At 42.1% G+C, this 13,035-nt stretch overlaps 1 protein-coding gene across 7 annotated transcripts in view; it reads right to left on the bottom strand.

Annotated features, from left to right (window-relative positions):
* The window catches only part of PTPRG (protein tyrosine phosphatase receptor type G), a 610,456-nt gene that overhangs the window by 443,180 nt on the left and 154,241 nt on the right, over window positions 1–13,035 (bottom strand). The gene's annotated exons all lie outside the window — the stretch shown is intronic.

Genomic DNA, 13,035 nt, shown 5'->3' on the forward strand with positions numbered 1-13,035 from the left:
CATTACAGTAGATTCCTGAGTTATACAAGCGTTGCGTTCCTGGGCAACCTCACATAACTCAAATTCTGTGCAACTTGCGGGGAGACGGGAAACTGACCAGCACTCCCAACAGCAGAAGGGAGCGACAAGCCAGGCTGCCACCCGCCAGGCTGCCCAGAGCCAGCAAAGGGGAGACAGGAAATCACTCCCGTCAGCCCCCAGCAGGGAGAAGCCAGGCGGCTGTCTCCCACCTGCATTCCCTGCCGGCTCTGGGAGCCAGGGGCTGGAGCAGTGAGCTGGCAGAGCAGCTGCGTTCCCACCAGCCCCCAGCCCCTGGGAATCTGAGGATTTCGACTCGCGTTAAGCACAAGTCAAAAATCACATATATTGGGGGTTCACCCTGTTTAGCTACAGCCAGCTGCTGTACCATTGTTAACTACGTGTATCTATTGAAAGTGAAATACCCAGCAACAGAAAATTTGTCACAAATAAGCATATGTACATGCAAACTTTCAGACAAATGATAGACACAACTTGAGCCTCAGTATGATTAGACTGTACTTAAGAATAAAACAAAGAAAGTGAAAGAAAATACCACTGCCACTTCTCATATCAACGTCACCCAGCAGCCACATGCAAAATCCATCTCAAATTGGTCCCAGGCATTAAAGCCCAGAGGAGGGTTGACTATAAGGGAGATATTCTCAGTTAATCCTGGCAAGTGACCTACAGCCACGTGCAGCCAAGGAAGGTAAAATACCCCAAAGGTCACTGCCCATCTGGCAGAGGGAAAATTACTTTCTGATCACACACAGGGCTAATAGGGATCAGGGATCTGCAGTGCACATGTGGCTCTTTTAGGATTTCTTTGTGGCTCCCAACACTATAATTGCAAAGTAAAAAGCCCCCTCCAGATTATTTTCAATAAATGATGAACATCTAAATGCTCAATAAGGACCAACTCATAATTAAAAAACAAATGATATGTGATCTTGAAACTTTGGATAATTCCCTCTTTGATATGTGCAGTGCATTGTGAGACGTGATACCGTATCTCTGTTTTCATCATGTTACTAATAAAGTCTTGATTTTGAAAAGGAAAAGGAAGCTTGTGGCATTCCTGCTGTGAAGGACAACGTGTATTTTAAGAAAGAAAACTGAAACTAAATGTGAAGCAAAGCTAGCATAATTAAAGTGGGTTCATGAGTGAAAGTCAGGAAGTCAGTAGTACAAACACACGTAAAGCGTGAGGATACAGACTCTGTAAAAAGTTTGTGAACATCCGCCAGTAAATACATATCACATTACACTGTGTGCACTGTTCTTAAAATGAGGGTTACAAAAAGTATGGTTTGACGTTATTAAATAAGGACCATCTCTCATGCATTGTGGCTCTTGAATTATTGAGTTTTTAACAAATTAGAAGAAAAAAGGGGGGGTTCTTCTTGCTTTTCGGTTGCCAACCCCTGAATTAGACCCCGAGCATGCAAGAAAGAACCAGCCAGCCACACACATGAGAAATAGACTGTCTGGTGCTAACTGAAGGCCCTGACCCTCCTTGACCAATGTCCCATCCCTAACCAGTGCTTTTAGAGGAAGAGAATTAAGAGCCCCACAGGGGGAAGGTGAGGTGACTCCCATCCTGATCCATGAGGCATGAGCTTTCAGGAACTAAGACAGCCTGCTAAGCCCTGCCCCTTCTCAAGCAAACCAGCCTTGCAACTGCACTTATAAATCTGTCCAGTTCTCTCAAAACTAATTAAATTGCTCATCCCACAACTCCTACTGGGTGGCCATTAGGAAGATAACCCGGGAGCAGCTGGAGTACTAGTAACTATAAAATAAATAAATAGCTATGTTTGTTCCTGCTAACAAGGCCAAAAGATTTTGGTGTTCTGTTCTGGCCGAGAGTGCCAGAAACCGTCAGACCCTACAAAAGCCTCGAGCGAGCGCCCACTGCTAAAAGCAAACAAAAACCGTTAGTGTGGCAAAAGCTACTATAGAAAGCTGCCTTGCACCTTTTAAAAGAACTAAGAGCAGGGAGGTGAAGGGAGGGAGGGGTCACTTCAGCTTTTAGGTAAATCTGGGAATTTGAACTGTCAGGTGCAATCGTATTTTACCTCAATTTGGTTTGTGTGTTTTCTGCTTGTCTACATTACACATGAAGCCTCCCTACTTTAAGACTGTACTCTTAAATCGCACAATGCCTACAAACGAGACGTCTCCGAAGTGCCTGGTCTCAAATGCCTTGCCTCCGGAGTCAGGGCCACTGCTCTTCACCACTGGAATAACTAGAATGAGGAGATGCCCAAGTTCAGTACAGCCAAACTCATCTACTAAGGCCTTCTACTAACATAGGGAGGCTTTTGTTGAACCAGTCGGCATCAAAACAAAAGAAATCCTGGATTTTCTAGAAGACGCTAACAGACGTCTCCCTCCCATCTGAAACTTTATGAAGTCCTGACACCGAAAGTGTCTTCCCAAATCCACTCCTCCTCTGCCACATCTTGGTTTCTCAGTTTTCATACTCTTTTTCTGGGGGGTTTCAATGTATGCCAAGAAAAACATTGTCTGTTCAATGGCATCATTAGATTCACACGACTTCTTGCGATACAGGTGAAGTGCTCAGTCTCCTGCATAACCAATGATCCTTACAACTGGAAAGAAAAGGGTAGAGACAACTGCTTTATTCTGTGCTCTGATTATTTAAAAAATAGCCTTCAGTGAGGAAGGCCTGCTTTGCACAAGGTAAAAATCAATAGGTAAGAGAGAAGTAAATGAGTGAAATTACCACATTACCAATGCAAGTTTGTGCTCTAGACAGGCAGCCAGGTACAGGTTTTCACAAGCATATCTCCATCTTCGCAGCCCACCACACACTCCTTCTCCCATGGATAATCCCCTGTACTCCTCCACTTGCATCACAGAGGTAGGAAAAGGGGCCTACTGAGTATAGATTGGCATGTGTTAAATTCTGGTGCCTGTAATCTGAGCTACAGTATATGCTACTGCTGCACAGGACACATTGTGGTGCCCTTCACATGCTAATGTTCAAATTCTGGAAGAAAAGGACATCCGGCTCCCCTGTTTCTGGTTCAAAATAGGGACAAGCTGAAAAGGGTGGCAGGGAGGGGAAGAAACTAGCTAAACGTGGACTATCACTTTTGCAGAGAGAGAGAGATAACAAAAGGCATTTTTGACTCCCTCGGTACGGGAAGAGGTGCTGAAGGGTTAAATCCAGTCCACTCCAAATCTGCCAAAGAAACAAGGCCACATTTTTATTAAAAACATACCAAAAACATTTTGCACTTTTTGGTCTGATTCAAATCCTCTGAGAGTCAATGGAAAAACTCCCAAGGATATTGGGTCAGGTCTGTAAGCAAAACAGAATCTATCGCCTTTTAGCCAGCTTCCCCAAAGTATTTATTCACCCTTGGATGAAGCATGAGCAAGGAAAGTGTCAGACCAAAGAAGAATTTTGTTAGAAAGTTCAAACATGCCACACTACAACACTGTCAAAAGAAGTGATCAAACAGGAGTTACAGACACAAAACCCAAAGGCCTTAATTCTCCCGACACAAACGATCAAGGGGAGATTTTCCAAATGCGTAAATGTCATCACAATGTATAGCTCACACTAACTGTCCTGGAGACTTTCCAAAGGAGTTAGGCATCTACATTAAAAATTTTCCTCTAAAACTACTATTCCAGTAACATAAAGAGCTGGGAGGGAACCAGAAATTTTACAGTTACTATCTTCCAAGAGTTATTTGCAAGCTCTAAAAGAGCAAATGGAAAGCATTTCCCTTTGCTTCCACCAGGTCAGCTATCGGAGTGTTCAAATCTTCTGGGCGTCCTGGAAAGTGAGCAAATACACCCCCAGCTTTGCCCACTGAGGCAGCAGTGTTTGCAGTTACACCCAGAGAAGAACTTGCTCTAATCTGTCACATTTCTCACCAACTCACTAGTCAAGAGTGAAGCAGGGAGACCTTTCAGAATTTCCATGGCAAAAGTTTGCTCCCTTCAAAAACTCTGACATCAGTGATAATTTTAATGCTGGACAAGCAGCATCATACAGAGAGTCGGCATCTCGTAGCCAGGGGATGGTTTTTACTTGTACTTAAAATATGTCACAAGCATCAAATATTGATCCCAGCTGGAGGCAGGACTCTAGATTAGGAGACCCTCTGGTGCAATCCAGCACGGCCAATTCTCCGTTTCTGTCTATGCTTTCATGGCTTTAACTTACTTGATGAAAACTGGATTTTTAGGGTCAGTAACAGATGATCTTAAAAAGCTCTTCAAAGAGAACTGAGATTCCCAACTATCTGTGATCATCTATGCTCTGGCAATTTGTATAAGTACAAGGTCACAGTGCTTACACAATTTCAAATTATGTAACGACATTCTACTTAATTAAAACTTGTCCAGGATTTCCAGCGGGCTATAATATTCTTCACTCGACACCCTCAACCCCTCTGTAGTGATTCTGTGTGCAGTTCCAGCACGGCTGCATTTCGCTCCAGAACTGGCTGCATGGCAGTTGCGCATAATATTACTCTGTATATTACACAGCAAGTCTATTAAATGCTGCAGGATTCTTACGGTCACCAGATCCCATGTAACTGAAAACGGCTATCAGATATTATTAAAAGTAACCGCACAAGACTTTTTAAAATAGCCTCAGAAGAAATACCGCCCAAAAATTAAATTACACCTTGTGGTGCTAAATGGACAATTAAGTCTGAAAACTTTCATTGTAAAAATACCTATTGCATCAGTAATTGATGCCTGAGTCTGGGCTGAATCAACCACTTCTCAGGTAACACACATGAGCAGTATAGCAAATTCTATTCTAGATTCCGGTCCTGGATGGGTTCAGAAGTTCCAACCCTACAGACAGCATTGTGTATAATTTTACTCGTGTTAGCTCAATGGAGCTACTCCTGTGAGCACTCACTTGTTGAGGACTGGGGCGCAAATGAGCTGTTCCAAATAGTGTTCAAATCCCAGCAACAGCTTTTCCAAATTAAGATGTAATTCTCTGACTACTGTAAAACTGATGCTTCATAGCAAGGACCATCATCTTGACCAGAGCAACATATTTGGCTCAGTAAGAGGTGTCACCATTACGGTTTACAGTGCCAGCATGTTCAGACACGTGACCTCTGGTACCAACCTAAATTCTTTCACGTAGTAAAAACCCCTCCTGCCACATATTCCTTGATCTACTGTATTGTTTGGGAAAGCTGGTCGCAAAGAAGTTTTTTATAGATTCCAGCCCCAACCCCATGAATCTATCCACCCATTTAGATAAAATAAATATAAGAGATTTTTCACGAAGCAGAGACACACTGTGCTGTCACAGTCCAACGGTAATTGGCACAACGGCTTGAGATTGAGAATACCTTGGCTACACTGAACTGCTTTGATTTCCATTTCTTTGAACACAACTTTTGTCCTGTCCTGTATAATCCTGTCTGAACTATTGCCATGGTCTGTGAGTTTGAAGCAAGACAGACGCTTACACGCACAGATCTGTAGAAGTATTCACTCAGGCCCGGCTGCTGCATTTTCTCTTCTCAGACACTGGAAAAATCTCAGGATGACAGACGTATCAAGGGGACTCGAGGGTTTCTAATCCAGTACTGTTTGGGGGAACTGCAGATCATCATTTAAAGGCCACAACAGTCAATACCCTTCCTTTTTCCTGCTTTTATTTGGGGACTGGAAATTTGCCTCTTAGGATCAATAGGTTAATGTAGTGGATTTCGCCTTGTCAACATCGTGTTAGAAATTCTCCCATGGACACCTGCTGGGTCCCAGATCCACCCTGCGACAATTATAAACAATTGTTACATGAAGGGAAAATACTGACACACTATTAACGAGTGAATGATGAAAATAAACTCACTTTAATAGGTTGGAGGGGCAGCTGCTGTTTACTCGCAGCCACCTTATTTTGCGTCTGTACTGTTTTATTTCCTGTTTGTGGACAAACAGCTGCTAGTTTACTAATACCAAATGTCCCCGTCTTGCCTAAAGCCCCCTGTTATACCATCTGGGTAAATTTGAAGTTCAGGTCTGCTGTATAATTACGGTTAAATTTGAATCATCACCACTGCTTACCCCACCCAGAATATAAAATCCAAAACAAAGAATGAGTAAGAAGCAGCTGTACAGGATGCACACAGGTGCTTGGTGCTGAGAGCAATTGGCTTTTAGAAGAGATGACGGAAACCCTGAAGTAATCCTGAATTGTGACAAAGTGAGCAGCAAGTTTTGCTGCCTGAGGGCTGGCAGATGTTTTGAAAAAGGTTCTTCCATCACATTGGCAGACCACCTGGAAGAGGTCTGTGGACCACAGCTGGAGAACTCGTGGAATCAAATATTTCATGTGAAATACTCTGCTTATGAATAAAATGCAAAGACATCCGTTGGTACTTTAGGCTATGTATAGACACTGCACATTAAAAATTTTCTGTGGAGTCACAAATGAGCTAAGCTCATTACTTTGCCCTATCCCCACACCTATCACTAATCATGCAAGATTTAAGTCATCACTAGTACCAAGAATAGAATTTGTAATTTTCTTCAAATTACTTCCCGCCCTGTTTTTTTTTTAAAATATCTGCTCAGCATAGTTGTATTGATATACTTCACTGAAAGGAAGTTTATCAATAGTTTTTTTGTTTTTTTTTTGTGGGAGGTAACTTCTTTTACTTTAGCACAAAAAAGGGAGAGGGTATTCACTTATTAAAAAGTTTTCTTCTGAAACAGTTAATTGTATGAAAAGAGAGACATGCATCTTTTACTCTCCAAATTAGGGCTAGTTATCATAAGCCGCGTCTACACGTGCCGGCTACTTTGAAGTAGCCGCGCCAACTTCGAAATAGCGCCCACCACGTCTACACATGGTGAGCGCTATTTCGAAGTTGAAATCGACATAAGGCGGTGAGACGTCGAACTCGCTATCCTCATGAGGAGATGGGAATAGCGCCCTACTTAGACGTTGAATGTCAAAGTAGGGCACATGTAGCCGATCCACATCCCGCAACATCGAAATAGCGGGGTCCGCCATGGCAGCCATCAGCTGAGAGGTTGAGAGATGCTCTCTCCAGCCCCTGCGGGGCTCTATGGTCACTGTGTGCAGCAGCCCTTAGCCCAGGGCTTCTGGCTGCTGCTGCTGCAGCTGGGGATCCATGCTGCATGCACAGGGTCTGCAACCAGTTGTCGGCTCTGTGGATCTTGTGCTGTTTAGTGCAAGTGTGTCTGGGAGGGGCCCTTTAAGGGAGCGGCTTGCTGTTGAGTCCGCCCTGTGACCCTGTCTGCAGCTGTTCCTGGCACCCTTATTTCGATGCGGGCCGCTTTGGTGTGTAGATGCTCCCCTGCAGCGCCTACTTCGATGTAGTGCTGCCCAAAGTCGACGTTGAACGTCGACGGCACCAGCCCTGGAGGACTTGTAGACGTTATTCATCGAAATAGCTTATTTCGATGTCGCTACATCAAAATAAGCTATTTCGATGTAGCATTCACGTGTAGATGTAGCTATAGAGTTATAAAATACTAGAACTGGAAGAAACCTCATCCAGTCCAGTTCTCTGAACTCACAGCAGGATCAAGCACCATCATTCTAGATCACCCGTAACAGGTGTTTGTCTAACCTGCTCTTAAATATCTTCAATGATGGAGATTCCACGACCTATGTACGCAATTTATTCCAGTGCCTAACCACCCTGTCAATTAGGAAGTTCTCTCCCTCATCCTTTTAAAATCCTTTTAAGATATTTTAAAGCTGTTATGTCCTCTCTCAGTCTTCTCTTTTCCAAACTAAACAAACTCAGTTATTTCAGTTTTTCTTGATGGGTCATGTTTTCTAGACCTTTAAATCATTTTTATTGCTCTTCCCTGGATCCTTTCCAATTTCTCCACATCCCTGCTGAAATGTGGTGCCCAGAACTGGACATGATACTCCCGCTGAGGCCTAATCAACAAAGAGAAGAGCAGGAAAAAAAATCACTTGTTTAAGAGGACAATGCTCCTTTTAATGCACGCCAGCTATGGCGAAGGGCTGCAGGCAGTCCTGATTTTTAAATCTCTTTAAGAGTTGCTCTGTTTCACACTGCAAGGCCTGAGTAATTTAGTTGGAAATGTCTCATTTTCAAAACAGACTTAATTCTCATTAAAAGCCCATGAGACTTGGGCACCTAAATTCCCAAGTCATTTATGAAAATGAGATTTTGCCATTTAGATGGCTAAGTCAAACAGAAAATTCACATAAGTGTTCTGTTCAGTCCTGCAGTGCTTAAACTACTTTTAAAATTGAGGCCCAAATCTTTTGTGACAGACTCAAATTTTTGCCCAACCCAAGTCATTGAACACCCCACAACACCTTCTAAAACACCCAAGCCAAAAATCCTTGCACATCTGGTCTTCCTATTATAACTCAATGCACTGTTTTCATTAACGTTTTACCTTTTTTAACTTTTTATTTAAGGATTTGTACAACTTTCGGTGTCTAGTAAATAGTATTATGTCTTACCACCCATATGCCAACCATTTATCTAATTGGAGACTTCTATTAAGATTTCTACTAGCACTGATTCATTCAAACTCACCTCCTTGCAAGAAGTCCGATACACCCTCCATAACAACATTTCTTCTGAGAGTTACTGGAATTACTTTCGAATAAGTGAGCAAGAAAATAAAATCTTCAGGTCTCTGAAAATCATATGAAGTATAAGATTTTGAAAGACCCTTACGTTTTTGAACACATGAAACTGACAATCTGCTTTTAAGGCTGTGAAATTTGTATTCCTCTATTTGAGCAAATGCTTGTCCTTCACACTTATTGTCCATATTCTGTGTTTAAACAAATAGAAAGAATTGAAATTGAGTAATAGGGAGAACTGGGAAATTGACCATCATACTATAAATCTAAGTTAAAGTCATTTATGTACAATGTATTTCTCCATACAAGAAAACAAATACATATTTTTGTATTGAAGCATTGGTACTAATCATGAGTCAGTTCACTTCACTTTTACAAACCTCTGTTCAGCAACCACTCATCCAGCTAGATAGGAGATTGAGTAAGCCAAAACTAAAACTTCTTGGGTTAGCTTTCCACCAAGTGACCTCCTCGCACCATGTCACTGGTATGTTATTCTTGTGTCAGTTCTATCACTTCTAACTGATTTAACATCAACCTTATTTCTGATCCCTTCCTCCAGTACCTCAAATAAATATGTGCTGTTTCAGAAGAGTTTTACATGTGATCAAATGGTGCTTATACAAGCTGTCTCTTTGCATCAAATGTCTTTTTGCTCTCTCTCTTCACACCAGACAAAAGCTGAGGCTATGTCTACTCTACACAGCTTTTAGCCAGGCGGCTATGTTGACACAGCTCTGTCACTGAAAGTCAGCACCTGTGAATGCTGTTTCTAAGCGCTTTTGCTGACAAAATATGTGTAGCCCCCACAAGCAGCATTTGCTTTGGACAAAGTGGTGTTTACATTTACCCAACGCAGCAGCAAAACTTCTTTGGTCCAAAGTGGACAGACCAAGCCTGACTATCTCCCTTCCCAATTTCACTGGATGTAGCACAGGTGCTTTCAATGGCACGTTAACTAAGAGCTTCATTATGATAATGTATCAAATCTCCATCACAATTAACTTTGTTTGCTCTTTGTTCTTGTTCCCAAAGGGCACACTAAATACTAAAACAGATAAGACTGGTTTTAAAATACAACATGAAGTCTTACCAACTCACTAAACTTCTCATCAACAGCAAATCAGTGAAAAATGTATCAAGTTGAACCGTACTCACTTTACAGGAACAGTTTTGTGAAAAGAAGATTGCTGTTAATTCTAGCCTCGATGCAATTTGTAAATGCATTTGTAGTATTTTATTTTAAAAACTGCATTTAACTATTAAATTATACATTTTTTAACCCATGGCTTTGTTCCCAATGGCTTTCAGAACCCACGGCAGGGACAACTTAAGTAAGGGTAGGCCTATGCAGCAAAGTAATAAATAACCATCCTAGCATATACACAAGGCAACCAAAATTATTTTTGAAATAGATAAGCCTCATTCTATGAGGAAAAGATATTTTAAAAACAGGCACTATTCCTATTCCTGAGGAAGAAAGGTTCTTTCTAAAACTGGGCTTTTTTCTGAAGGAACCCCATCTAGACGGCTGTTTTTGCTTTCAGAAAAGTCTCTTCTGGAAACATGATCAAACAAGATTATGCAAATGAAGCATGAGATCTGTAAATCAGCACCTCATCTGCATTTTTGCTCTCCCTCATTTGCATGCCTGCTCCAAAAGGGGAATGTAGTATAGGCACAGCCTGCATGTGCAGACTCTGTATTTCGAAATAACTAAGTGCTATTTGGAAATGCATTTTTGTGTGTAGCAGTGTTATTTGGAAATAAGCTCTTCTGTAATAGCTCTTCTGAAACAGCTGATTTCAAAATCAGGCTGCTGTGCAGTCATACCTGAATTCACCCCAGGAAGTATCAGGAATAAAATCAGTGGGAACACAGCAATTCCATCTGATAAGAGATTAATGCAAGTAAGCATGTTCTATCTAAAACTGCAGTTTATTAGACTGAAGCATACACAAGTATAAACAGGTTTAGAAGATCCCGGGTATTCGCTGAAACTCTAGAAGGCATTGAGGAATTAACAGTGAGTGTGCCTTGGCCAGTTGCTCATTAGAAAAAGACATCAGGAAGAACATCAAACAAAGAACATCTCTCAGGATGTCTGCTGAAAGTAGCACCCTGATAGCTAATCCCTTTAATAACTAAGGTCTACAAAAGAGACAGGTTACAATGACCTGTATTAGATCATCACTTCTCCTATCTTTCAGTAAAGCATCTGATGCAAGGTTTTCCAACCACATGGATTTTCAGTCTCACTTGTTTACCTTTCTTTCCCCTCCTCCCATTCTGATTAGCACAAACTGCCAGTTAGTTTTGACCTTGCATCTAGGAGCCGGCTTTCAATGTACCCTTCACTCTGCAGTGTTTTATTAATTCATGATGGCTGAATGCACAGCATATGCTTGCAATTCGCTTGATCACCTTCTGGGGTACACGCGCCCCTCAAATCTGGGGTTCCAGCTGCTGCAGTAGTGGTGGCGGCTGGAAGCCTTGGGTCTTTTTCAATTGCCCCTCCCCAGGGCAGTTGCCTCCTTTACCTCACCTCTTTGTTGTCCTGCCCTCGCTTTATTCATCAGCACAGGACTAGGTATAGTTAAGCACCAGATCTGAACAGTAATTTAAAATGTAAAGAACCACAAGGAACTCTCAGGGGGGAGCCATGTTAGTCCGTAGCTTCACAAAAACAAGCAATCCTGTGGCACCTTAAAGACTAATAGCATTTATTTATTAAGTAATGAACTCTCACTTCAACAAGCAACTCTGTCATCTTAGCTTCAGCTGAGTGCATTTGTCACTCATTTTCCTTGATACTTTACTCTCCTCTTTTCAGTTTGTCTTGAAATGGAGTCTGGCACTTCTATAAAGCACCCTCCTGAGGAACATGACACACAGAGAGTGAGAATGCTTCCGTCATCTACATATCCCCATATCTAAATAGCATCATTCGTATTGAATATTTCCATTGCCTGCAGGGCTCATGTATTTATCCACAGTCAACTAAACTGACTGTTACGCATGCCTCAGTGAATTCTTATTCTCCTGCAACACGCAGAAGAACAGCAAAGTGCACTTCTGACAGGTAGCCTTCATAATCAACTGTTTACACTGCAGTAGTATTGAAAGGTCTAAACCAGCTCCAGGCTCCATGAAGCAAAGTTCTGTCATTTGCTGTATGTTTTTACAATCACTTGCCTCAAAGAATGCAAAAGCCAAAAGGAGTCAAGATATAGACTGGTGGATGAAACGAATAAGCAGGCTTTTTATTGTCAACATCTCCTGACATCAAAATACCCCCTACTAAGTGCACTCTTGGAGAATAAGACTGAAATTCTAGTAGCAGTATTTACAGCACACATTTCATACAAAAGCTATCATCAGCTGCATCTTTCCATCCTGGTGCGGTGTATCTCAATTCTTAGCTATAGCCAGAGCTGTACCATTCTTTATGAAATTTCAAATACCAACACTTAAAATGTTACACTTTAATATGAACTCACATTTTCAAACATTATCCACTGAAGTGGGCTAGAATGTAAAACAGACCATTTCCTCCATCATTTACATTAAAGTTGAAAGTACTTATTTATTAAAATAGATATGTTCATATACCATAAAATTTACACTAAAGAATGTTAAGAATGCCCAGTACCATTCAAAAGACCGATCTTTTAAAATGGTACAACTCAGCAAAACACTGTGTATACAGCAGTTATTTTTACTACAGAAAGCCAGGCTACTCTGACCAGAGGGATCAGAAATCTCTTTTTTGTGCATTGACACAGTTTGTAACAGTGTTTTGAAATCATGACATTAGACAGGAAGTCATCGCTGTATCTTCCACAATTCAAGGCCTGATCTTTCAGTGACTCATTATTTGCCGCATCCACGCAGGTCCTGATTGACTTCAGTGGACCTTTGCCAACCTCAGCCAAAGTGGATTGGCCCCTTAGCTTGTAAATTCAACAGGGCTGGGATTGTTTTCTCCCCATTTTCATACAGCACTGAACACTACAGACCATGTTTTAAAGGTATATACAGTAAACTCTTTTATACAATATTCAAGTAATCAGAACACTAAAATAACTGGCATAACTCACAGCTGAGTAGCTCTGGGCAGCAGACACCAGGCGAAAGAGAAGAGATGTGGCTTCATGGCTGGGGTTGGCGAATTACCAAGTGCATGAGCAATGCCATGCTCCTCGGGGACGGCCCGCTCAGTGCCCACCCTGTGCCCTCTCTGCTGCCTGTGTGTGTGAAGCCGATGTGATCCTCTGCTCTCACACCCGGCGTCTGCCACCCAGAGCGGCTCCCTGCACAGCGAGCCCCCTGTCGCCACATTTAAGCAGCTCCACGCTGTCCCCACCAGCAGCGGTGGACTAGGA

Source organism: Carettochelys insculpta, chromosome 11 (assembly GCF_033958435.1).
Source record: "Carettochelys insculpta isolate YL-2023 chromosome 11, ASM3395843v1, whole genome shotgun sequence".
Lineage (NCBI taxonomy): Eukaryota > Metazoa > Chordata > Testudines > Carettochelyidae > Carettochelys > Carettochelys insculpta.